The sequence below is a fragment of the Tachypleus tridentatus genome, chromosome 5 (genome assembly GCF_004210375.1).
Source record: "Tachypleus tridentatus isolate NWPU-2018 chromosome 5, ASM421037v1, whole genome shotgun sequence".
NCBI classification, from domain to species: Eukaryota; Metazoa; Arthropoda; class Merostomata; order Xiphosura; family Limulidae; genus Tachypleus; species Tachypleus tridentatus.
Window position 1 is genome coordinate 19336109 of NC_134829.1, and position 25211 is coordinate 19361319.

At 32.6% G+C, this 25211-nt stretch overlaps 1 protein-coding gene across 1 annotated transcript in view; it reads left to right on the forward strand.

The window, feature by feature from the left end:
* Positions 1 to 25211, forward strand: part of LOC143250649 (uncharacterized) — a 92877-nt gene that overhangs the window by 34417 nt on the left and 33249 nt on the right. The gene's annotated exons all lie outside the window — the stretch shown is intronic.

Sequence of the window (25211 nt, forward strand, 5' to 3'; positions counted from 1 at the left end):
AGCAAGTTATAGGTTAAGGGTGGGGGTGATATAAGATGATAGTTTAGTGAATATAAATATTCTTTTAAACTCTATAAGTAATATTTGAAGTAGCACATTTTAAATTCGTTTCTAGTCTTGTTGTTTAGGATCTAAAGTAAAACACGCACAAGTCCCGTTATATAGATTTTGTTTTTTGTTTTGGAATTTCGCACAAAGCTACTCGAGGGCTATCTGTACTAGCCATCCCTAATTTAGCAGTGTAAGACTAGAGGGAAGACAGCTAGTCATCACCGCCCACCGCCAACTCTTGGGCTACTCTTTTGCCAACGAATAGTGGGATTGACTGTCACATTATAACGCCCCCACGGCTGAAAGGGCGAGCATGTTTAGCGCGACCGGGATGCGAACCCGCGACCCTCAGATTACGAGTCGCACGCCTTAACACGCTTGGCCATGCCGGGCCTGTTATATAGAATAACTGAAACAAACATACTTGATTTAAAAAGCATTTATATATAATTATAAATATATACATAATTTCAATGGAAAATGTAATTTGCACAACAGTATTCCGCCTATGTCTCATAGCGAAAGAAATTTGCTGGAACCCGATAATTAATAAATGTCTCTTAGATTTAATAACTGTAAGTTGTATAATTTTGTATTAGGCCTGAAATTATTCCTATGGACACCATGTGTTAATGTAGATTCACGAACTAGAAATGAAGCCTTAATTACATGTGTTATTTGTTCTAATCATAAAAGCTGTTAAGATCACCGAGTTCTAATCCTTTTCTTAATAACCTAAACATCACGCCCCTTTTTACAGTGTTCGTTGAACATTTAGATTAGTTTTAAGTTAACAAGTACATTGTTAACAATAGCATGGCTTATTTTATTCCTTTAAAGTTTAAGGGTAACTCTATTTAGTTACGAATTTATTTACAAATCAGATAACATTAATAGTAGCTCATACTTAAGTTCGCAAACCTGAAAATGAAATAAAATTATCTCGTTTATTAAAACCTTTATTGTGTATAGAAATATAATTATTTTGTACTTTATTAACTCATTAACGTAAAATCAGGGGTTCGATTCCCCTCGGTGGGTTCAGCAGATAGCCCGATGTGGCTTTGCTATAAGAAAACACACACATTCATGAACCGTTATATCATCAGAATCGCAGATATTAGAACAAAGATTCAATTGTTTCTCTTCAGATTTCTAAATTTGGGTATAAAGTGTATAACATCTTATATTAACATATTTCAAATGTATGTAAAATCAAAACATTATGCTGTTATTGAAACAATATTCTGGGATGATTCCTTAAGTGTATGAATTTCTAACGGAACTAGATTTCTGAAAGTAACTCACTGCAGAAACTGAATATCATAAGTGCATTCTCAAGACGGCTGTTATGGGTATTAAAATTATAACTAAAATAAAGTATAGAAAAATATTTTCACCTTCTTAGGTCATCTTCAGACTCACATAAAAGTTGTTGTTGTAGTTAACCTGAAAATAATCTAAGAAGGTTGAAACGTTGTTCTGTACTTATTTTAATTAAAGTTTTAATACCCATAACAGACGTCTTTATAATACATTTTTACTTAAAATGGGTTTCTCGTTATCATGAATATCATTAGATTACATAACTAAAGTGTATGGGAAAAAAAAAGAGTTTTTGTTTTGGATTTGGGTTTTCAGTTTTACGTTTACAGTTTAATTTTATAAAAGTCTTTAAACAGTTTTAATCATTTCAATCCACTTATAAATGGCTACCTATTCCCTGGTTAGCAATTACGAATTTCGTTGTCTATTTTTTCCAACAATATTCAATACTGTAACAGTTTAGATATACTCTTGTACGTGGTAACATTTGTCACTTACAAAAAATGGCTTCAAGTATATCATGATATTGTGCATCATTTGCTAAGGTGATTTTTGTTTGTTTTTTTTTTTTGCTATTAGGTTTTATGTTTTAAATCAACAAACTAAATTATTTAGCGTTTTAACCTTCAAGCTTACCGCTAAATTATAGGGAAGTCTGATTTGTTATAGGAAAGAAAAAAACACTTTCTTTGATATATTTGCACTTGAGGCTTAAATACCTACATTACTATTGTGTTGTAGGGTAAATACTCTAGGGTAAATACAGTCAATACTCTCACATGTTACATACAATCATTGTTAAAGATATAACCGTAACGTTTTTATTATAATATTTAGTAAAATATCAAGATTAGTAAAATTATCGTAAAGCTCTCTACGTGATTTCTAGCTAATTGCAGATTAGACTTAAATCGCATTTACGAATCACTCCGTTAGCTAGTTTTTAGTGTTTTTCTTGTGCATTTGGGAAAATAACTAATTTCTGTCCTTCATTGTCTGCAAAGATACATGACATTTCAAGTTAAGTGAAAGATGTCACTGATTTTTACGTTAGCTCCTTTTCTTGGTATTGCTGCCACAATCTGTGGTTATTCTTACTTTGTTTCAAGAGTAAATAAATTGTTGTTTCAGTTTCTGTGAATTCAAGGTACATTTTCAAACTAAGGAAGCTTTTTGTTGTAGTATTTGTATTTTCAAACAAATGAGTGGCTTTTTTAAACATTCTACAGAGTTTCAAGTTCATCTCGTTTGACAGATAACAAATAAACTCAAAAGTATGCTTGAAACCATTTCCTTGAATTTGTTTTGTTTAATTGTGACAGTTATTGCTCAAACTTTTCACATTTGTTTAACTGTGACAGTTATTGTTCAAACTTTTCACATTTGTTTAACTGTGACAGTTATTGTTCAACCTTTTCACATTTGTTTAACTGTGACAGTTATTGTTCAAACTTTTCACATTTGTTTAACTGTGACAGTTATTGTTCAAACTTTTCACATTTGTTTAACTGTGACAGTTATTGTTCAAGCTTTTCACATTTCAATGATTTCGATTTAAGTTTTTCGTTATCTTATTCCTCATAATTCCTCTTAGAATTACCAAGTAAACTGATTTTTTTCTCACTGTTCATTTTCGATATCCGCAACATTAGTAACTACATGTATGTAGACATTTGTCTTTCAGTAACCTCAAGCTTTTCGTGCGCGGGTACCACTATATCAAATGTTCTAGTATATAGTTTGTTATTGTAGTCGGCTAAAGATCGGTTTGTTAGTTGATCACCACCAGAACATTTTCAAACAACAAATTACTTCATATAAGTCTTAAATCGAATTTTAAATTTCTGCCTGTGTTATCAAACACAGTATTATTGTTTAAAGATGTTGTATTACACGCTTTATAGAGTCGTTTGAACATTATTAAATATTGTCTGACAACACTGTAAGTAACAGTTCCACTCGCTAGTGTGTTTCAAAATATGGTTCCTAGTTTTTATAATCCTTTGATTATCGACATGAATTAATAAAGTACCCATATATAGTGTTGTATATCATGTCACTAATTTACCGTTTTACTATTAAAACTTTTTGCAATTTCTTAATCATATTATAATTTGCCTATCAGCTATTGAATTATCACAAGAAATAAAATAAAGGTTGGATGCATAAGGTGCTCCTATTTGTTATACAAATCTGTGTGATATCTTCGTAATTGGAGGATAAACCTGTACTGTTGTTCAGTTTTGATGATGTTACCATTTCTTTCCGTAGTTAATTACTAGCGAGTTCGAATCCCCGTCACACCAAACAAGATCACCCTTTCAGCTGTGAGGAAGTTATAATGTGACGGTCAATCCCACTATTCTTTGGTTAAAGAGTAGCCTAATAATTGACGGCGGATGATGATGACTAGTTGCTTTCCTTCTAGTCTTACACTGCTAAATTAGGGACGGTTAGCACAGGTAGCCCTCGAGTAGCTTTGAGCGAAATTCAAAAAACAAACAAACTCACTCTGAGAGGATACCGCTTATAATGCCTCATAAACTACGTTAATTCTGCATCATCTTTGTAAGGTGAATCTTGCTTTTGATGACTGGGTGAACGCCTAAAGAAGAGTTTTATCGTACATCCGTTCAATACTGTAAGTTATTCAAGTAGACTATGCAGGTGTAATACATCCAATGCTTTAGTTAAAACCAATTTCATATCTACAGATAAATATTCTACAGCACTATCTGTAGATATGAAATTGATTATAGAATAACTATTTGTAGATACGAAATTTATTGTATGTTATTAATATTATTCATTAACGTTGAATTATTACACAAGAATAACCCTTGCGTTATGTATAGAGAGCTTAAACCTCAGTTAATTAGATATACGAACCTCTAATAACAATTTCACATAAAAACAGACTATATAAAGTTGTGGTAACATGAGAACATACTCATATTTTGTCATAAAATATGTTTTTCTTTACAATTCTTATTATTCCTAATATTTAGCACGTTCACGAGCCAGTATTTAGATTAGAGAAAAAGTTATGAAGAGATGGGAAGTTCGGGTGCTCAAAATTTCCAAGAAACCGAGTAACGTGATCTTCATGTGCTCCTCGAAGGCAAACAAAGACAACACTACCACATCAGTAAACTAATGAGATACTTGATAAGTGTAGCTTAGGTTTCTGTACAGAAAATATTGGGGAAGCTTGTGTTGTTAGCTGAGAGAGTATCAAGTAACATAAACAAAACGCAGCTGAGGAGATACAGCTCAGATATTAGAATTTTACGAAATGGGACATGAAAACAGAGCCTACTCCAAAGAATGATGATACTCAGTTGAATATAATTACACAGAAACTAAACATGTACCTGCAGACAAAGGGGGACTAATTAAGAAAAACACAAACCAAAAACAAATATTCATTATTATTTTGCTGATTAATCATACGTCATTGATCCACGTAGGTATAAAAATATACAAAATTATTCATACAAATTTTTCCCCAAACCCTGAAATTCAGTAGACATTATTTATAATATGCTATTAGCTTGATTTATAATCTGAAGGTGGCGGGTTCGAATCCCCGTTCCATCAAACATGCTTGTCCTTTCAGTGGTTAGGGCGTTATAATGTGACGGTTAATCCCACTATTTGTTGTTAAAAGAGTTGCTCAAAAGTTGGCAGTGGGTGGTGATGACTAGCTTCCTTCCTTCTAGTCTTTCACTGATAAATTAGGGACGGCTAGCGCAGATAGCCCTCGTGTAGCTTTGCGCGAAATTCAAAAGAAACCATTACTTATCAAATAAATATTTAAGCATTCAGTTTCTCAGGTTTAGTGAATGCTAGAACCTGAAGTGCTCTGAAGTAATAAGCATTTAACAGAATCTATTGAAACATGCTAAGCTAATATAAAATAAGTATTTAAGCTAGAGAAAAATAACAGTGTCAAGAATCGCTAATTTGCGAACATAATGTATCAGGTATTTGGGCTTCTTTAATCTTACAACACAGGATGGTTTGGTTTGTTTTGAATTTCTCGCAAAATTACATGAGGGCTATTTGCGCTAGCCATTCTAATTTAGCAGAGAAAGGCAGCTTAGTCATCATCACCCAATACCAACTCTTTGGTTACTTTATCAACTGAAAGAGTGAGCATGTTTGATGGAATGAGGATTCGAATCCACGACCCTTAGATTACGAGACCAACTCCTTAACCTCCTGGCCATGCCGGGGCTAACATAGATTGAACATCACATGTTATAAGACAACTGCGCCAAACACTCAAAGTAAAGATTGCATGATTCGGATATAACCGTTCCTAATTTAGGACGGCTTTGCAGAAAACGAGTATCTAGTGTAACCATATACATTTATCTTAGTAACTTGTTTCTTTATGGTTGCATATCACGTGTACTGCGCAAGTTCCACCTGTTCTCGAAATTTGAATAAAATTCCTGAAAGTGAAAATCGAGAATATCTGTCTCACATAAACGCACTAGAATATTGTTGAAATGTAGAGAAACTTGCATGATTATTGTATTAAAAAGTGACGCCCCGAGAGACAAAGATTATTATTATTGGTCAGCTACAATCAGAGTGTTATAGGCCTAAAAAGCTATAATTATGATCAACGCCTATTAATGGGAAACTACAGAATTAGAGGAGGAACCTGAATTTTTAACATTGCAAACCGTTCAACTTCGCCAAGTTATTTCGGACGTTATTATTGCTGATAGGAATTGCTAATCGGTAAGAAGTGAACTTGTAAACAATGTGAGGCCAATCAAGAAACGACAGCTCTGGTATATAAACCATCATTTGTAATAACTATTAGTAATAACCGTTATTATAAATTGTATTTTTTTATCTTTGTATATTAAAACATATTTGTGTTTAAAAAATGATATTGTGTGTATCAATCTTGTTGGCAAATAATGTAAATTTGATACATATGAATGTTATGTTAACTTCTAAATTTAAATTTCTGCTTATTTGAAATAGTAATAATAAGCTAGAGACTCGTACGAAATAAAGTATAATATGCAACACAATAAATTGGGGTATTGTGTCCGAAATCTGAATCAGAAACGAAAGTCGATATAAATTCAAACTCAGATCTTAATTTAATTTATTTTTATCAGTGCCAACAAGATCTGATCATGTCTGATTATCAAGATTTCTTGGAATATTCTTCCTCGAACTGCTAGAAAATATAACAAAAGTGAATTGCTTGAAATTGTCAAAATTTTAGAAGTAAAGGTTAAAATATAAAATAAAGTGTACTGTTGAAATATTAGTCAATGATGATTTGTTGTCTGAAGAAGCATTAGAGAAATACTCTATTGTCTCCACTAGCCAATCAGAGTTGAGCAATAAAGATAAGTTAGAGATGCAATTAAAACTTAAACAAATCGAGTTTGAACAAGCACGCATCGAAGCCCAGAAAGAACAAGTCTGCATCAAAGCTCAGAAAGAGAAAGCCAATATCGAGTCAGAAAGAGAAAATAAACGTCTTGAGAACGAAAAAGCCCGTATCGAAGCCCAGAAAAAGCAAGAAACGACAGCTCTGGTATATAAACCATCATTTGTAATAACTATTAGTAATAACCGTTATTATAAATTGTATTTTTTTATCTTTGTATATTAAAACATATTTGTGTTTAAAAAATGATATTGTGTGTATCAATCTTGTTGGCAAATAATGTAAATTTGATACATATGAATGTTATGTTAACTTCTAAATTTAAATTTCTGCTTATTTGAAATAGTAATAATAAGCTAGAGACTCGTACGAAATAAAGTATAATATGCAACACAATAAATTGGGGTATTGTGTCCGAAATCTGAATCAGAAACGAAAGTCGATATAAATTCAAACTCAGATCTTAATTTAATTTATTTTTATCAGTGCCAACAAGATCTGATCATGTCTGATTATCAAGATTTCTTGGAATATTCTTCCTCGAACTGCTAGAAAATATAACAAAAGTGAATTGCTTGAAATTGTCAAAATTTTAGAAGTAAAGGTTAAAATATAAAATAAAGTGTACTGTTGAAATATTAGTCAATGATGATTTGTTGTTTGAAGAAGCATTAGAGAAATACTCTATTGTCTCCACTAGCCAATCAGAGTTGAGCAATAAAGATAAGTTAGAGATGCAATTAAAACTTAAACAAATCGAGTTTGAACAAGCACGCATCGAAGCCCAGAAAGAACAAGTCTGCATCAAAGCTCAGAAAGAGAAAGCCAATATCGAGTCAGAAAGAGAAAATAAACGTCTTGAGAACGAAAAAGCCCGTATCGAAGCCCAGAAAAAGCAAGCCCTTCTGAAGTCGAAAAAGAAATTAGGCCGAAGGAAGTATAAAGTAGGCTTAACCTTGACTGACCAAGGACAAATGCTAACTTTGAACTCAATCGATATATTAAAGTACCAACATTTAACGAAAATAAACTTGATGAATATTTTCAACATTTTGAGAAAGTTGCCATAACCATGGAATGGCTCCCCCAAAAATAGTCATTACTGTTACTAAGTGGTATCATTGATAAACTTTAAGAGGCTTATGTTTCTCTTTCTCGAGAAGATTGTACCAATTATAATAAGCTTAAGGCAAATATCCTCAAAGAGTACAAGCTATCACCGGAAGTTTATCGCCAAAAGTTTCGAGGTTATCGCGAGCAAGAAGTCAAACGCATATGAAATTCATCCAAGAAAAAGAAAATTATTTTTCCATCGGTGGTGTAATTTTATGCATATTGGCCACGGCTTTGACAAACTAAGATAATTAGTACTAGTTGAAGAATTCAAACGATGTGCAGTTGAAGGCCCAAAACTTATTTGGTTGAAAAGAAAGTTGAAACACAATAGGAACCACCGAATCTCTTCTATGATTACACTTTAATTCATGAAACCAATTTTCATAAAAAAAAATTCTGCTAACAAAGAAAAACCTATACATGTTCATTCCAACTAAAATTGAGTATTCTTATAAAAAGTCCAGCTCCTCTAGTTCAAAATATTCTGACAGTCCGGATAAAACTTTATCAAAACCATTACAGCCTCTCTGTTACTTTTGTAAAAAACATGATCGTGGTAAGTCCGACTGTTGGAATTTGAAAAAAATATATAAAAGAACAGGAGGCAACACCTCGTGCGTTTGCGTTCACGTATGAATGTAGTTTTACCAGATCACCTGATGTTGTTCATTTGGCCATTGATGAAAAGTTTGATGTGGCTACTAAAGAATTTAGACCTTTTGTGTCTGTTAGTTTTGTTCTGCGTCTTTGGCAAATGATACTGCTAATCCCATACCCACACGTATTTTACGTGATACTGGGCTGACTCGATTATTGTTTTTAGAAGGTGTATTGTCTTTAAATTCGAGTTCTGCCACTAGTGAGTCAATTACGGCTCAGAGTGTTCAGGGTAATTTTATTAATGTTCCTTTTTTATAGCATTTGTTTAATATCCTAATTTCGGGATCAGTTGTGGTTGGGGTAAGGCCTACCCCACCGATTCAGAGTGTGTCATTATTGTTGAGAAAAGTTGTTGCCGAACCCAAACTGGATAGTAAGCCTATTAATGTTCATCTAAGGATGTTGTTGTTAAAGAGAATCCAGAAGTGTTTCCCTCGTGTGGTGTGACTCGAGTTCAGGATAAGAAATTAAGGCAAAATGAAGTGATAGACACTTGTTTAGAGGATAGTATTGTAGAATTGTATCGCATTTTTGGGTCTGCATTGGACTTTGTGAAGGACTGTCCTACTGACAAGGCTTTGATTAATGGCAATGAATGGACGTGAGGGATCTGATTGAACTGCTGAAGTTCCGTTTGCTAATAGCAAACATGATCCATGAACAAGAAAACGATCCGCAGATCTCATCACTATTTAAATATGCTCTCTGAAAGAATGAACTGGAGAAAGTTTCAGATAAACTTTTGCAAAAAATGGTGTGCTCACGAGAAAATGGAAATCACCACAGGAGATTTCCTGTGCATAATAACATCAGATATGCTTCATAAATAGTTTACAATCATTTGTTGAAACATTAAAAAAGTTATAAGATTGGAAACTCAGGCTTGATAAAGATCTTACAGCCAGATGTTTAGATCTTACATTTAATGATATATTCATATTTTATGAAGACCACAGTATCGGGTGTTTACATCTTACGTTACATGATATATTCACATTTCATTTTAGATGTTTAGATTTTAAAATACGTAATATATTCACTCATCATTTAACATAACAGTGTCAGGTGTTTATATCTTACATTATCTTAGTATATTCAGGTTTCATGAAGATTAGATACTGTTCAACCTTCATGTTTTATGAAAATAATAAAATAAATTAATCGTGTCTGACAACAATAAACATGCCAAGTATTCATACTTTGTTACTTTTATCACATCACGTTAGTTGGCTTCGTAAATATCATTAAACATTTTAACGTGTTGATGGTGATTAAATTATTATAGCGAGACGCATAGAGATTTTATGAACGTTACAATAATAATATCTGGACTGATAAAAGTAGTATCTTCAAGTTTTATGTGTTTATGAACACCATGACGTCACACACTTAATTTCTTGTGAATATTACAGCACTAGATTTTTAAAATCTTATTAACATTATGATATAATGTATTACGCTTTGAAAGCTAGAATAGCAGAGAAATGTTTTTGAATGTCATAATACCAAATACTCACTCAGGTTCATGGTTGCTTTAAGTTACTATATTTTATGTCTTTATTTTCTTTGTACTTTAGCATAAATATAAATGGGTATGAAAGGAGTTATCCAGGTGCTTAATATTTGTGATCGTTATGATTTTATGATCAATACATTATCACATGCTAAAACTAAACTAATGACATGGTATCAAGCATTTAGATTTGGCAAACGTTGTAATATTAAGCATTTCGAATTTCGAATTGTCATGATGTTATATGTTTTAGAGTTGATGAAAATTTTAGCATCAGACAATGACAACACAACCATAAGTGTTTATTTCCTGCTAATCTTATTTTTTGTTAAAGTATATTGATAGTCATTAAAGATTTTATTTACCTTCCAAGTATCTGTATTTTCAAATGGTTAGAACATTTTTACGACGATGTCAAGGCCAAAGTGGCAAAAATTGTCATCGAAATTCTTGTTATTTCTTCATATTCAATTACAAGACATTTTCTAACTAAACAGTTATAGAAAACTCTGTAAATGTCATATTCACCATCAGTTCCTGAGCTTAAAGTGCAAACATTTGTCACTATATTTTGCTTTTAGAAAACTATATACGAGGCTGTATAGAGCGTTTTAAGTTTCGAACAGAATAAGCAAAAACTGTATCTATATATTTCCACATTTATCAGATTAGAACTAAAGGGGTATTTTTGTTATTTTACTACAGTCACAATCTCCATTAGATGAATCATGCTCATTAAACTGAAATAAAAAAACCACTAAAACTGACAAGCTAATTCTGTTAAGTTGTAACTTGACGCACTTAATTTTATATATATATATATATATTTGCATACATATACGAAAATATAACATAAGGCTTAATGTTTGTTTTTGTTTCAAATAAGCATCCTTCATGGACTACTATTTATCATATATTTTGTAATCCTTGTGGATGGTTATCTCTGGCTGTATTTCACAGGAATAAAGTTTCTAATATTCTATGATATGCTAGAATAGGTTACGTTTATATTCTCACAAGTATTTTATATAATTTCTACCCACCCTTGGTCTTCAACATAACGTATCAAATTATTGAAGTCATGAAGGTGCCTTATTTCGCCCTCTGAGGAGTAACATATGATAACATATAAGCATACATAAAGATATGATGCAGATTAACTTGTTTAGAGTACCAGCTTCTTCTAACTGCAGCGACCAGTGAGAAAAACGCTTTGGGTCATCGAGACACGTGTTCAAATAAGCTGGAAATCTTACCCTCAATCTTAGCACGTGACAAATATCTCTTGATCCGATTGGTCTGTACCATTCAATGCTATTTTTTTTCTACACCGTCAGTTGAAAATGATAGCTCGAGGATTGAAATACTAAAATAACAACAACACCATACTCCAGAAACACGTGCTTCCTGTATGTCAAGTTAGTGAAAACTCCAAACCCCATCTCTCTGCAACCCTCACATCCTGCTACTTACATCACAACTTAAACACTAATTTGCAGAGAAAATAGCTGCGTGTTACTTCAAAACTTTATTACGACTTAATTAGTGACAAAATTCCCTTTTACATGTTATTATTGTTATTAAAATTTACCTCTGTATAATAGTAGTGCTGTTCAGGTGACGTTTTGTGAAAGGAATAAACAAATTGAATAAATGGTTCCCCTGGCAAGTAAGTGAAATCAAATATAATGATGCTTTAAAATGTAATTTGATAATTTATCAAAAGTTTAAAGAAAAGTTAGAATTTAAAAGTTTTATATAGGACATTTTCTCTTTTTCTTTTTAAAATTCAATAAGAGTGACATTTTGTAACTCATATTTTCCATTAAAAGAAAGCACGAGACAAGTTTATTATAAAATAGGTATAATAATGAATGAATTGGTGGCTGAAAAGTTTTCGAATAGGTGAATGAATGAGTAAACGAACAAACAGCATGGTGTATAGTAGGTAACGTATGTGCAAATGGGTAGATGAACATGTAACAGGGATATCACACTTAGTTCTACGTCCTCCTATTCTCGAGATGTAAGTAGCCATATAGGAAACACGTGCTACTGACATATTGTCCTTTCACTTTACAGCACTTCTACGTTAAAGATAGCTAAGCCTGGCAAAACCTTTCTGCGTGACTAGATTATTTAGTGTCAGATATGATGTTGTCCAGGTACATTAGGTGGACGGTTATATGTATTGATATTTCATTTCTCTGTCATAAAGAACTTTTGCAAAATAAATCTACATATGTATTATTCTTTAGAGTACTAGTTTCTTCTAACTGTTTTATATATATATATGACAGAAACACAAACAACAGTGTTGGAAGAGTGTATGGTTGGTACTCGTAATTGAAAAGTTAAAACAAAACAACAACTGAGAAATACTTTATATCTGAAGATAAGTAATCAAAAATAATAAATCTATAATTACTACGTGTCTACTGGAAAAAAAAAATTGATTTACTGTGCAAAATACAAATAGAGCATTAAATGTACAGTATATTAGAATTCAATGTTTACGCATCATGGACTATTTCAAATAATATTTATCGACAAATAAGAATATTAATTTAAACAACTATGTTTGCCATAGTTTGAAGTGGAGCCACTTCTACTCAGGGGCCTCAGACGTAGAGCCAGGATGAAACCAGTTTCTAGGCGTAGCATAAGTAACCTTTAGCTGAAGAAAAGTATAACACTTGTCTTAAGTTAGCGAAAATGCCAAAACTGCACAAATGCAGAACACCTGTACATAAAGAAAAAAATTAGTGATGTCATAAAATATTTATGAAAAGGTAAAATTCGTTAACTTTACAGTCATTATTTAGTAAAATCAAAGGCCGGTATTGGCTGGGCGCTCATCTCGAAATCCAATGGACGCTGGTTCGAATCCTTGTCACACCAAACATGCTTGCGCTTTCAGCTGTGGGAACGTTATAATGTGACAGTCAATCCCACTATTCGTTGATAAAAGAGTAGCCCAAGAGTTGGCGGTGGGTGGTGGTGACTGTCTTCTCTCTAGTCTTGCACTGCTAAATTAGGGACGGTTAGCGCAGATAGCCTTCATGTAGCTTTGCGCGAATTCAAAAATAAACAAACAGTAAAATCATAATAAAAGAATTTGGTGAACGCAGATTGTATTAATAAGTGTACTCGTAAAAAGTGTTTTATTAACAGATCCTTAAGTATCTCTCGTGTTTTCCGATAGACGTGAAATTTTGTGCACTTGAACTGTTGAAATAAGTAAAAGAACGGATACCTTAAACATATGTCTTAGCACTCTTTTGTACAATATGCTTATTATTGTAAGACCTTTTTTTATTTTTTTAGAAGATGAATTAAAATGCTATAACAATGTTCAAGAGTAAGTATATTATATAGGATGTATAGTGTAGTGTCATTAGTTTTTTTTCCAACATTTATTATTATTCTTGAAAAATAAAAGAATTATCAAAAGCCATTTTAATATCATTAACACATTTAAAATAAGAAAATTGTTTACGTATAGACACATAATGAGTTTATTCATTAAAACACGAACTCTAGTTGGTTTTGTTAGGTAATAATGAGAAGAAATCCTATTAAGTTAAGCTTGCATTTGAGCATCAGAGACTTCATGTTAGTTTACATCTATTAATTTGTTTTTATTAAGCTAAGGAAGGTGTTTTAGAAAATGTCAGTCATACTGGATTAAAAATATCTTCAAAACACTAGTAAATATGATCTGGTATATCCTGGTGGTTTAGGAAACTCGACTTGGAGTTGAGGAGATTGCGGGTTTGAATCCTGTTCTCGAACGTACTTGCCCTTACGACGAAGAAAAAATTATAATGTGATCGCCAATCCTACTATTTATTGGTAAAGAATATTTCAAGAATTGACGATGGTTGGTCTTGACTCTCTGCCTTCTCTCTATTCTATCATTTCAATAGCAGATAGTCCTCGATTAGCTTGGCACAAAATTAAAAAAAAAAAGTAAATAAACAAACTAATAGACATAAAGTTCTCTCTGAAGGTATTTTTGGTGAATCGAATTCATACAAAATAAACTATATTCCTAGAATATCTGTGTTGTTTTCATTAGAAGAGATGTTATCATACGAAAAATATGACAACCATTTTTGAAAGAATTAAAGACATTTTATATAAGATCCTCCTGTTAAGACAAACATTACAATATATTAATATGTTTCTGAAGATATCCCAGAGGCTCATCAGTAAGTGTAAAGGCTGATAACACTAAAAACAATTTCGCGCACGCTGGTGACCTCAGAATAGATAATTCATGTTTGGTGTAACGAAGATTCGAACCCGTCACTTACGAGTCGAACGCCTTAACCACCTAGGCCATGCCAGGCCTTATCGGTTAGTGATAATTTATTGGTGTCTCTTAAATGTCAACATACTTTGAATGTATTTTTTCTACATCATAAAGATTAGCTTACTGGTTCGATAGTTATTTTAATAATGGTCAGTTTATTTGAAGGAAATGAAAATTGATATTATATGATGTTAGAATAAATAAGTAAAGCAGTGTTAAAAATGAATACACTAGTTCTGATTTATACTTGTTAAAATAAAATGGAAAAAAATTATATTTCACAAACTTAATCCAGTTTGTATCGAAACAGTGGCTTGTCAAGAAATTCGATTATATAAATAGCTTCTCAAACATAACTTTGTCTTTCTGTCCTCTTTGATAGCTTTGGTATTAAGAGAAAAGCACCGAAGTTACTAGCTACTACTTAGCTAAGAAGTTCTTATGTGTTGTTTAGTTATTTTCAGACTAAATGACTGCTGAAGCAGAAAGATGATCTTCTTACTTCTGAAATAAACAAAGATAAAAGTAAGAATGCTTATGATAGTGCACTGTTTTGAAAGATTAAAACCCTACTGTAGTATTCCATAATCCATCAACCCATATTGATGATCACTCTCGTTTTGTATATTCAAGAGAAGTAAATCAGAGCTCATAAAATCTTGCATAAGCCTGTGTGTCATCCCTTGTCTTGTATGACCTGCATCACAGGTCAGCAATTATTTTGAAGTATATCCAAACAAGTACAAGCTTTTATGTAGTGGCAGTTGTAGAATAATAGCTACAAAAAATGAGTTGCACTCCAGTTTGAAATACGGTAGCACTGAGGGCGACAGTGCATTAATACACTAGTGTCAGAAAACTTAGGAATAAGTTGTTCATTGAGGAATGAATAATCATATGTCCATTAACTACATTTATAAGAATTTGAATCTTATTTTTATTATCTAATAGCGCTTAAAATATATTTTAAACCAACGTTAGACTTTCGAGTTAGATGTTGTAATTAGCATTGCTGTTAAATTGTTTTCTAAATACGCTGGTGTTAACTTAAACTTTGCATCATATATAAATGTCCCTCTCCAATGACATAGTGGTATGTCTGCGGACTTACAATTCTAAAAACTGGGTTTACAACCACCATGGTGGTAAGATAACCCATTGTGTAGCTTTCTGCTTAACTTCAAATAAGTCATTGATAGATATGGAATAAAATCTGTGTATAAACAAGTTTACCCTTTACACACTAAACATTTTTGAAAAAATTTCTTTCCGAAATATGAGCCGAAAATACAAAGTATGTAGTTCGCAGAACTTCTACGTTAATGAATCATTCAAAATCTAGTCATGATATTATTGCACTAAGAATTACCTTTTAAGATATGTATTTAAATTATTAACACGAATTTTGACATTTTCATAATAACGAATGTGACAAAGAGCACACTATACACATTGTTTGGATCTTAAAATTTCTCCTGTATCAAAAATATCAAAGTCAAGAAATGAGTCGTAAAATTTTCAAAAGCATATGTGTAAATATGTACATGGTAAAAGATTACTCGAAGTTGTTGTTGTGGGGCTGATAGCATAAATGATAATAAGATGACATAAACATGGTTCTGTGATTCGTTGTATTTATACAAATTTAAACAGCTGTGTTACATATGTTTTGGGAAAAGAGTGAAACACCTTCAGCGTCTGTGTTGCTAATAAAAGTAAGTAATTATTAATTTAAAATATCTACAGGAAACGTCTCTATTTTCTGTAATTTTAGACTTTGGTTATATGAAATTTGAAGTCAAGGGATGGAACTAACTTATAAAATAAACACAACGTTACAAATAATAAATTATTGTCTTCTTGAAGTTGAATTTATTCGCGGCTCCACGCGTTACAGAACACTTCATTTTCAAGGCTGTTTAAGTTCACAACAAGTTCATAATGTATTGATGCAAAACATCCTTGAGTTAAGGAATACATTTTCTACGTTCATTATAAATTCACTTTCGACAGATTTGTCGTACAAAAGAAAAGGGAACAAAGAAGATAATTTATATATATACATAGATGTACTTTATATTAAAACAATTTGAATATGCAAATTAGCAAGTCGCGTGATAACCACAACCTATATAAAGTTGCAGTTGAATGGAATGTATAAAATCTACAGTTTTACATTGTTTTGCACTTTAGAAGTATTACGATACCTCAAAAGTTTGATAACTTTTAGGAAGGATACGTAACACCCCTCTCCGACGCAAATTATTCATAAACTCATATTATAGAAATACGTTTAGTCGTAGTGCCTATGGATTTCTATGCAATTGATGTGTTGAAATAAGTGGTGGGAAACCGTTATTTTTTTATAATAGATAGATGTTGGAAGGGCAATAAGAAAGAGTGGTGTGCTTTGAACGTGACAATCTCAGAACGGAAACTACACTGCAAGTCTATTGTCAAGATCACATTTTGCACATAAAGCATGACCGAGCGTGAACCTCTATATATTATACATATTTGCAATAATACATTGTGCTAAGCTATTATCTAGAAAGAAACGTTGGCAGTAAGTTTGAAGAGAGGTTTGATTTGACTAGCTTATAAAAGAATTATTTGATTTCGAAATAGTATTAATTACATTTTTCTTATTTTCTTCTCTTGTTTCTCAGATTGAGCAATACATAGTTATCTACATTAACTAAAGACGTGGTTGTTTCTCTAGTCTTGTGCTTTATTTTATACAAGAGAAAAATACTCCTTTTCTTTCTACAAGTTTATTACCAGTAAATGAGCATGCTATTCTCAATTCTGTTCTAAACAACAACGGAATACACTCAATTTTGTCGTTTCACTTCATATTGATAAACTTATTAAATATGCTCTTATTTTAGATTCAAAACAAAAACACTATTTTATTTTTAAAAAATATGTGACTTTGTATCTAGAACCTATTCTTGAGGATCATGTAGAAGAAAATATAACCTGTATATTAAGAACGTATTGTTGAGGATCATGTAGAAGAGAATATAACCTGTATATTAAGAACGTATACGTATTGTTGAGGATCATGTAGAAGAGAATATAACCTGTATATTAAGAACGTATTGTTGAGGATCATGTAGAAGAGAATATAACCTGTATATTAAGAACGTATTATTGAGGATCATGTAGAAGAGAATATAACCTGTATATTAAGAACGTAAACGTATTGTTGAAGATCATGTAGAAGAAAATATAACCTGTATATTAAGAACGTATTGTTGAGGATCATGTAGAAGAAAATATAACCTGTATATTAAGAACGTATTGTTGAGGATCATGTAGAGGAGAATACAACCTGTATATTAAGAACGTAAACGTATTGTTGAGGATCATGTAGAAGAGAATATAACCTGTATATTAAGAACGTATTGTTGAGGATCATGTAGAGGAGAATATAACCTGTATATTAAGAACGTATTGTTGAGGATCATGTAGAAGAGAATATAACCTGTATATTAAGAACGTAAACGTATTGTTGAGGATCATGTAGAAGAAAATATAACCTGTATATTAAGAACGTATTGTTGAGGATCATGTAGAGGAGAATACAACCTGTATATTAAGAACTTATTGTTGAGGATCATGTAGAGGAGAATATAACCTGTATATTAAGAACGTATTGTTGAGGATCATGTAAAAGTGAGTATATCATGTTGTTTTTTATCAGTTATTCAATACATTAAAAAAAAATCCCGTAGACGACAGACAAATTGTAAGCATTTGTAATAATTTGACAATATTATTTATTTATTGAATGTGTATTTGATAAATAAATAATAAATTATTCCAACAATATGATAACAATAATAATTTGATATGACCAAAACTACACTTTTCAAACATGGAGTGTGGTGATTGCTCGATTCACAATTCTAAGGTCTGAGATCGAAATCCCTTGCTGAATATCTTCTCTTATTCAACCGCAGGAGAGTTATAATGTGGAATTCGTTCGTGGACAATAAATAGACCAAAAGCTGGCAGTGGATGGCTTACCTTTTTATTTTTCCTTAATATATAACTTCAAAATTAGATACGACGAGAACAAATAGCCCTCGAATAGTTTTTCAATAAATTCAACAAACAAACAATTATCTTCCAAAAAAACTAACGTTATACTATCTGTCAGTCTTCTTAATTTAAATATCAGATATCACGTTATGTTCTTTAAACTTCCTTCAAAACAGCTTTAATTTACAGGTTTTGGTTGTTTTCATCTATTTGTTTTGTCTCACAACGTCACGTTTCATTTTTTGTTTAATACAGTCAAATCACCAAACTTTTAATAAATCAGCAAATCAGACAGAAAGGCACAGTATGCCCAGGTGGTTAGGGCGCTCGACTCGTAACTTGAGGTTCGCGGGTTCAAATCCCCGTCGCACCAAACATGCTCGCCCTTTCAGCCGTTGGGACGTTATAATTTCACGATCAATCCTACTATTCGTTGGTAGAAGAGTATCCCAAGAGTTGGCGGTGGATAGTGATGACAATACTAAATTAAGCTACTCGAGGGCTATCTGCGCTAGTCGTTCCTAATTTAGCAGTGCAAGACTAGAGGGAAGGCAGCTAATCATAACCCACCTGGCCTAAGCTTCCACTTAGCGATGTACCTTGGTGAGAAATCCTGACATAATTATTAATTAAAATCAATTTGAAGATTATATTCTCAAAAACCGTGCTAATAAACATATTTATCTGTCGAAAAACGTTGGTATATTTGTTGCAATTATATAACATTCAATACTATAATTGATTTTCGACATTTCCTACTACAATAAGAATATCTGCACAAAATAGAAAGATTAATTGCAGAGAATCGGTGAAATATTCTATATTGTAAACTGACGGATCGCAAAAATTTGGATATAAACCATGTGTATAATATCCTAATACGGACGTAAAGAGATATAAGCAATACAGAGACCAGACTTCAGATGAAAATGTGCTGAATCTTTGTGTTCATTGTCTACAGTAACAAAAAGTTTAGTACATTGTCTACGAACGGTTTTGGTTAGTACAACATCACGAATCACTTGAAGACAAAATGTGCAACTGTCTATATAAAGACGTATTGTGTTTTCTTAGAGGACAGACTTTATATATGTTTCACCACAGCGTCAGAACACTTACAATGTTAATTCAGTACAAAATTCGACTTTGATTATATTTGAGTTCAGTAATATGTGCTAGAGGTAAAAAAGAGAAAGAGAGAAAAGCTTCATAATTTTACTACTTAATCTTACAGTTTGTTATATGTAATCATTCCTCGAAACTCTGTCGTTGGCTCACACTTTAGAATGTAACACTTTAAACCTAAACATGCTATTCCACCTGCTTCGTATAAAAACCGTGCACGCTGTGTTTAACGCTGGTCGAATCCTACACCTGCAGTCTAAGTATCAAATACACACTTGTATAAAACTAGGAGATGAAAACTAATCACAGCAACAGTCAGTAGAAACCTGTTGTACTATTCTAAACGTTATTTCACCAGTAATATAACATTAAGCTACAAATGAATAATTCGTATTATGATTTTGTTTAATTGTTATTAAGCACAAAGCTACATAGTGGGCTATTTATGCTGTGTTCACTACAGGTGTATAAACACAATTTTTAGTGAACATTGAGTTATAAACTGTTATTCAAATAACCTGCAGATCACAAAAATCTTGGTAATGGGAAAAAAATCTATAAATCAAAAATATAACTATAAGAAAAAATAAAATAATTGAAATTGTCTTGTATACACTCGATAGAAAAGTTAAAAGCGTATATAAATGGCGCGCATTGTTATGATATATTTTGTTCGATTACTTGTTTTGTTTTTCTTGTTAAATACAAAGCTGCATAATGGTCTATCTGTTCTCTGCCAACCGCGGGTATCTAAACTTAATATTTGGTATCATAAGGCCTCACATATAGCGCCTGATCCACTGGGGGAGAAAAAGCATTAGTGACATATGTTACATGTATATATTTATGTAAACCGTATGAGATAAACGTCTGGCCAGTTGTCTGACAGTGATAATAAATATTTAAGTCGTTAACAGTGTGTTTGATACCAGGTGACTCATTTTAAGCTTAGAAGAAATAGGTTTGTGTTATTATTATTATCTTGAAGTGGTGACTATTAGCGAGTTTAAGTAGAAAGACTTATAATTCTAGAAAGAACGAATTATTCATCACTGACTCTTACAGTACATATGTGCTGAACTAACTCGATCGACAGAGACAAGACTTAGAAAAACGTCTTTGACGATGGCAAGCTGTATTCCAAGAGACTTTCAAATGCAAAATGTATCTCTTAAGTTCTCTTTCTAGAACTATTTTTGAGAAACATCATGACCTAATGAAATAAAAACTCTTCTAATTTCAGTTAATGGCAATCTGCCAACAACAGTGTTAACAAGGTTTGTCCTAGTTTTCTCTAAATGAGTTCAAAGTAATAGAACCTATTACTAAAAAATCTTATGTGTAGAAAAACGAAACAGTATCGTTTATTTAAAAATAAGATATTTTTGCAAGGTGCATTAAAAAACACACAAAAATTAAAAAATTGAAATAATCAAACTTGTAGTCAACTTAGAACAAATAATTAAATTTAGATAACATGTAAATATTTGTGTATTCTATTTAAATTCGTTTTTTTTTCATAAAATAACTTTATTATTATAATATCTATTTTGGTAACATATTCATGTAAGTAATGCCTAGATTACAGTCAACTGTAAAGACATAACTCAAGTTTGGGTTAACGAAATCAGTAATATGAAAAAATAGAGCGCACGCACACACACAAAATTTAATGAATTTAGTTATTTAAAGGATAAAATAATTTAGTCTGTTTTTACTTCTAAATTGTTTTATTATCATTATTACTACGAGTTTCTTTAGATAACTTTTCACTACAATTTAAAACTGATTAAGGATTGTCGCAGATCCTGAGAAAGCATAGACATAAAAAACATAATGGCACAGCGGTATGTCTGGGGACTTAAGTTCTTGAAACCAGAAACCAAGTTTAGATCCATACCCATGATAGACAAAGCATAAATGGCTAATTGTATGGCTTTATACTGAAGTTCAAATAAACAAATAACCCTTCTTAATAGAAAGTCAAATAACAATTTTAAGTGTGTTTGTGTGTTTCCTCATAGCAAAGCCACATCGGGCTATCTGCTGAGCCCACCGAGAGGTATCGAACCTCTGATTTTAGCGTTGTAAACCCGTAGACTTACCGCTGTGCTAGCGGGGGGCAACAATTTTAAGAGAGCCCATCTTATTGAATTCCTCGCTGTACAGCTTTGACATGAAATATTACTCGTGTATATTTATCAGAAATTTCTGTCAAGTGACTCATCGAGGTTCGATATTTGGAGTGGATGGAGCCAGTTGTCTAGCTATTCGATCAAAAGGAAGCAAACTTTTCCAAGATTTATATTCTAAGACAAAAATTAATTAATGTATTACCTTGTGACAACTGAAGGTAGAATAAAGTAATATAAAATTAAGACAAACTTAGAAAGTTATGACTAATGGTGCAAATGTAAATAAGTTAATTTACTTTTCTATTTGTTGTTTCTAATAGCGTTTCACTTGACTTGAAAGCTGGAGATGTATAGTATTGAAGGGTGATGACCTATTACTAAAAGTGACTTAAGTATGTCAAAATATAATAACACTCAAAATAAAATATATAAGTATGTTATTTGAGAAATTTTGAAACTGTGCTTGAGTGCAATTAAACTGTAGATGGTAGGCTTGCTTTTGTTGTAGTTTGCTGATTTTTCCCGACTTAGTAGCTTAGATCCGAGAGTATATATCAGTAAATTCATTGTTTCACATCTAGTTTTTATTGGCTCAATTCTCTTTATATGTGTTTCTCGCGTCGTAGGTGTTATTAATGACCTAGTACAGTGCTGCAGGGCTTTTCCCGTACACTCGTTCACTGTTTTTTTTTCTCCCAGCAACCATCTTTCACGCTTGGCTAGCCATTGTCCAGCGGGGACATCGCCAGCCTATTTTCTCAGTACACACCGAAATGGCTAGTTCTTATCGACGTGGCCATCAAACAACTGTGATGAACAACACTTTTCTGTAACTTCTTTCGGTTATTAACCCGCATCATGCTTGTGCCCTGGACTCGTGATCAATACTCATTGAGGGAAAAAAAAATTGCTCCGACAAAGGATCACGAAGCATGATGCACGCGGTAATGGGCGGACTTGGAGCCAACTATCTTCTGAAAAATGACAAGAAATGTCATCAACGCCATAGATTAATAACAAAGTCACTTTTTCAATTGAAGTAAGAGCGAAAAGGCAAACAAATATGTCAGTCTAATCACTGACTACTGCTCTGTCGTCCTTGTCAACTGATATGTATCCAAGTGACCCTATTTCAAATATGCTATCCATACGTTAAGAATGTTCATTGGTTTTCTCTAATTTTTCCCCTACACAATAGAACTTCAAATATTCGGAAAGGTGTAATTACTAAGGTAATTTCTTAACAATGCATTTAGAGTTGTATAAACCTCACACTAAAACAAAAAACACACGCACACACAGAAACAGGGATATTTCCTTTAGTTTATTGTGTGTTTTTTCTGATAGCAAAGCCACATCGGGGCTATCTGCTGAGTCTACCGAGGGAAATAAAGCCCCCCGATGTCAGTGTTGTAACTCCGTAGACTTACCGCTGTACTAGCAGGGGACTAGCTTATTTTGAACAGTTACCTAAATTTGCTCGTTCTCTTACCACTAATGAGTCGTGTACGTTTTCTACTACTCAAAAACTTGATCTTAAATATTGCTATTTGAAATAAACGTTTGTTGAAAATATCGTTTATCTTTCATATATAATTTCTTATTTAAAAACAACAACAAGACACACTCCAACTTTGCGATTATAACATTGTTCCACCCAAACATTACAAATGTTTATTAGTGGAGCGTAAAGATGTTACAAACAAACTTTTCAGACATTTCATTACAGATCGTTACATTGCTCTAACCGAATGTGTGAGTTAATGCGTCTATTTAAATTCATTTACGTAGGTATTAAAGTTTCCAAAAGAAACTGGCCAAGCTTTGCCACCTTGGCTGCCATTGGCTAATTATGTAATACACGCAAGAAACATTAATGACGAGGATCCGTAGAAGGGCGTGAGCCGCAAGTAATTTGAAGACAATGGCGAATTTGAAGTTTTAATTAAAAACGGTCTGAGGATAAGTACGACACGCAAATGAAAATTGTGAGTTAATAGAGCAGATATTGGTGTTTTAAAAAAAGATAACGAGTGTTGATTTTGTGCTTTAACCCTAGCTGAGACAGAAGGTTACCTTAATTATCTATTTGTTGTACTGTCTGAGTCATCTAAAATTACTTGGCCCGACCTAGCCAAGTGATTAAGGCGCTCTTCTCGTAATCTGAAGGTCGCGGGTTCGAATCTCCATTGCACCAAATATGCTCACCCTTTCACGCATGGGAGCGTTGTAATGTGATGGTCAATCCCATTATTCGTTGGTAGAAGAGTAGACCAAGAGTTGGCGGTGAGTGATATGACTAGCTGTCTTTCCTTTAGTCTCTCACTGCTAAATTTGGGACGACTAGCGCAGATAGCCCTCGTGTAGCTTTTCGCGAAATTCAGAAACAAATAAACACTGAAATTAGTTATATAAAAACTCAGGTATACGGCAACTAATATAGGAGACATTAAATTCTATCTCTCAAACACTATTTGTGTTGTTTAGTGTAAAGATTATTGTTAATTTTCTTTCGTTATTTCAAAATTTACATCACTCATTCTCTCAATGTCTTCTTACTCCTAAACGACGCGAACATTTGTCTTGAATGAGTGGATGAGTATTTGGAGGAATAATGGTACAGAAAGCGTATTCATCTATAAGAGCAGACAACTATTGTTGAATATAAATCGTCTTTCTGATGGAAACATTTTAAATTTACAGCAGTCAATTATCTTTCCAAGATGATTTTCTAAATAGCTATTGAGATATAATTTATCTTTAACAGAAAAATAGATCAAATTAAACAAAATACTGGTTTCTAAAGGCTAGAGAAAGAACCTGTTTAATAATGTTATCTATGTGTAATCTTAATATATCTTTTTTCTTCCTAAGTTTGTCAATATACATCATTTTTTTTACGTTCAAATGATGTTCATTCTAAAAGAAAATAGGAAACTTCATGTATTTTTTTCTGCAATTTGTTATTTATGTTCCATAAAGTTATTTCAATAATTTATATTTTTTTCAATATTTTCAGATAAAATGAAATAGAATTTCACATATATGTCATGTTCTTTTAATGTACCCAGGTGCTTGTTGACAGCTTTGGTGTAGGTGCTGACATCTTACATGTGTACACATTTTAACATGATGAAAAGTCTTATGATTATTTCATTATTGGATAAGTAACGGGGTCCTAATATGGCCTAGCGCGTAAGGCGTGCGACTCGTAATCCGAGGGTCGCGGATTCGGGCCCGCGTCGCGCCAAACATGCTCGGCCTCCCAGCCGTGGGGGCGTTATAAAGTTTCGGTCAATCCCACTATTCGTTGGTAAAAGAGTAGCCCAAGAGTTGGCGGTGGGTGGTGATGACTAGCTGCCTTCCCTCTAGTCTTACACTGCTAAATTAGGGACGGCTAGCACAGATAGCCCTCGAGTAGCTTTGTGCGAATTTCAAAAACAAACAAACATTAGGAACTTTAAAGGACGATATATATATAGCAATTTA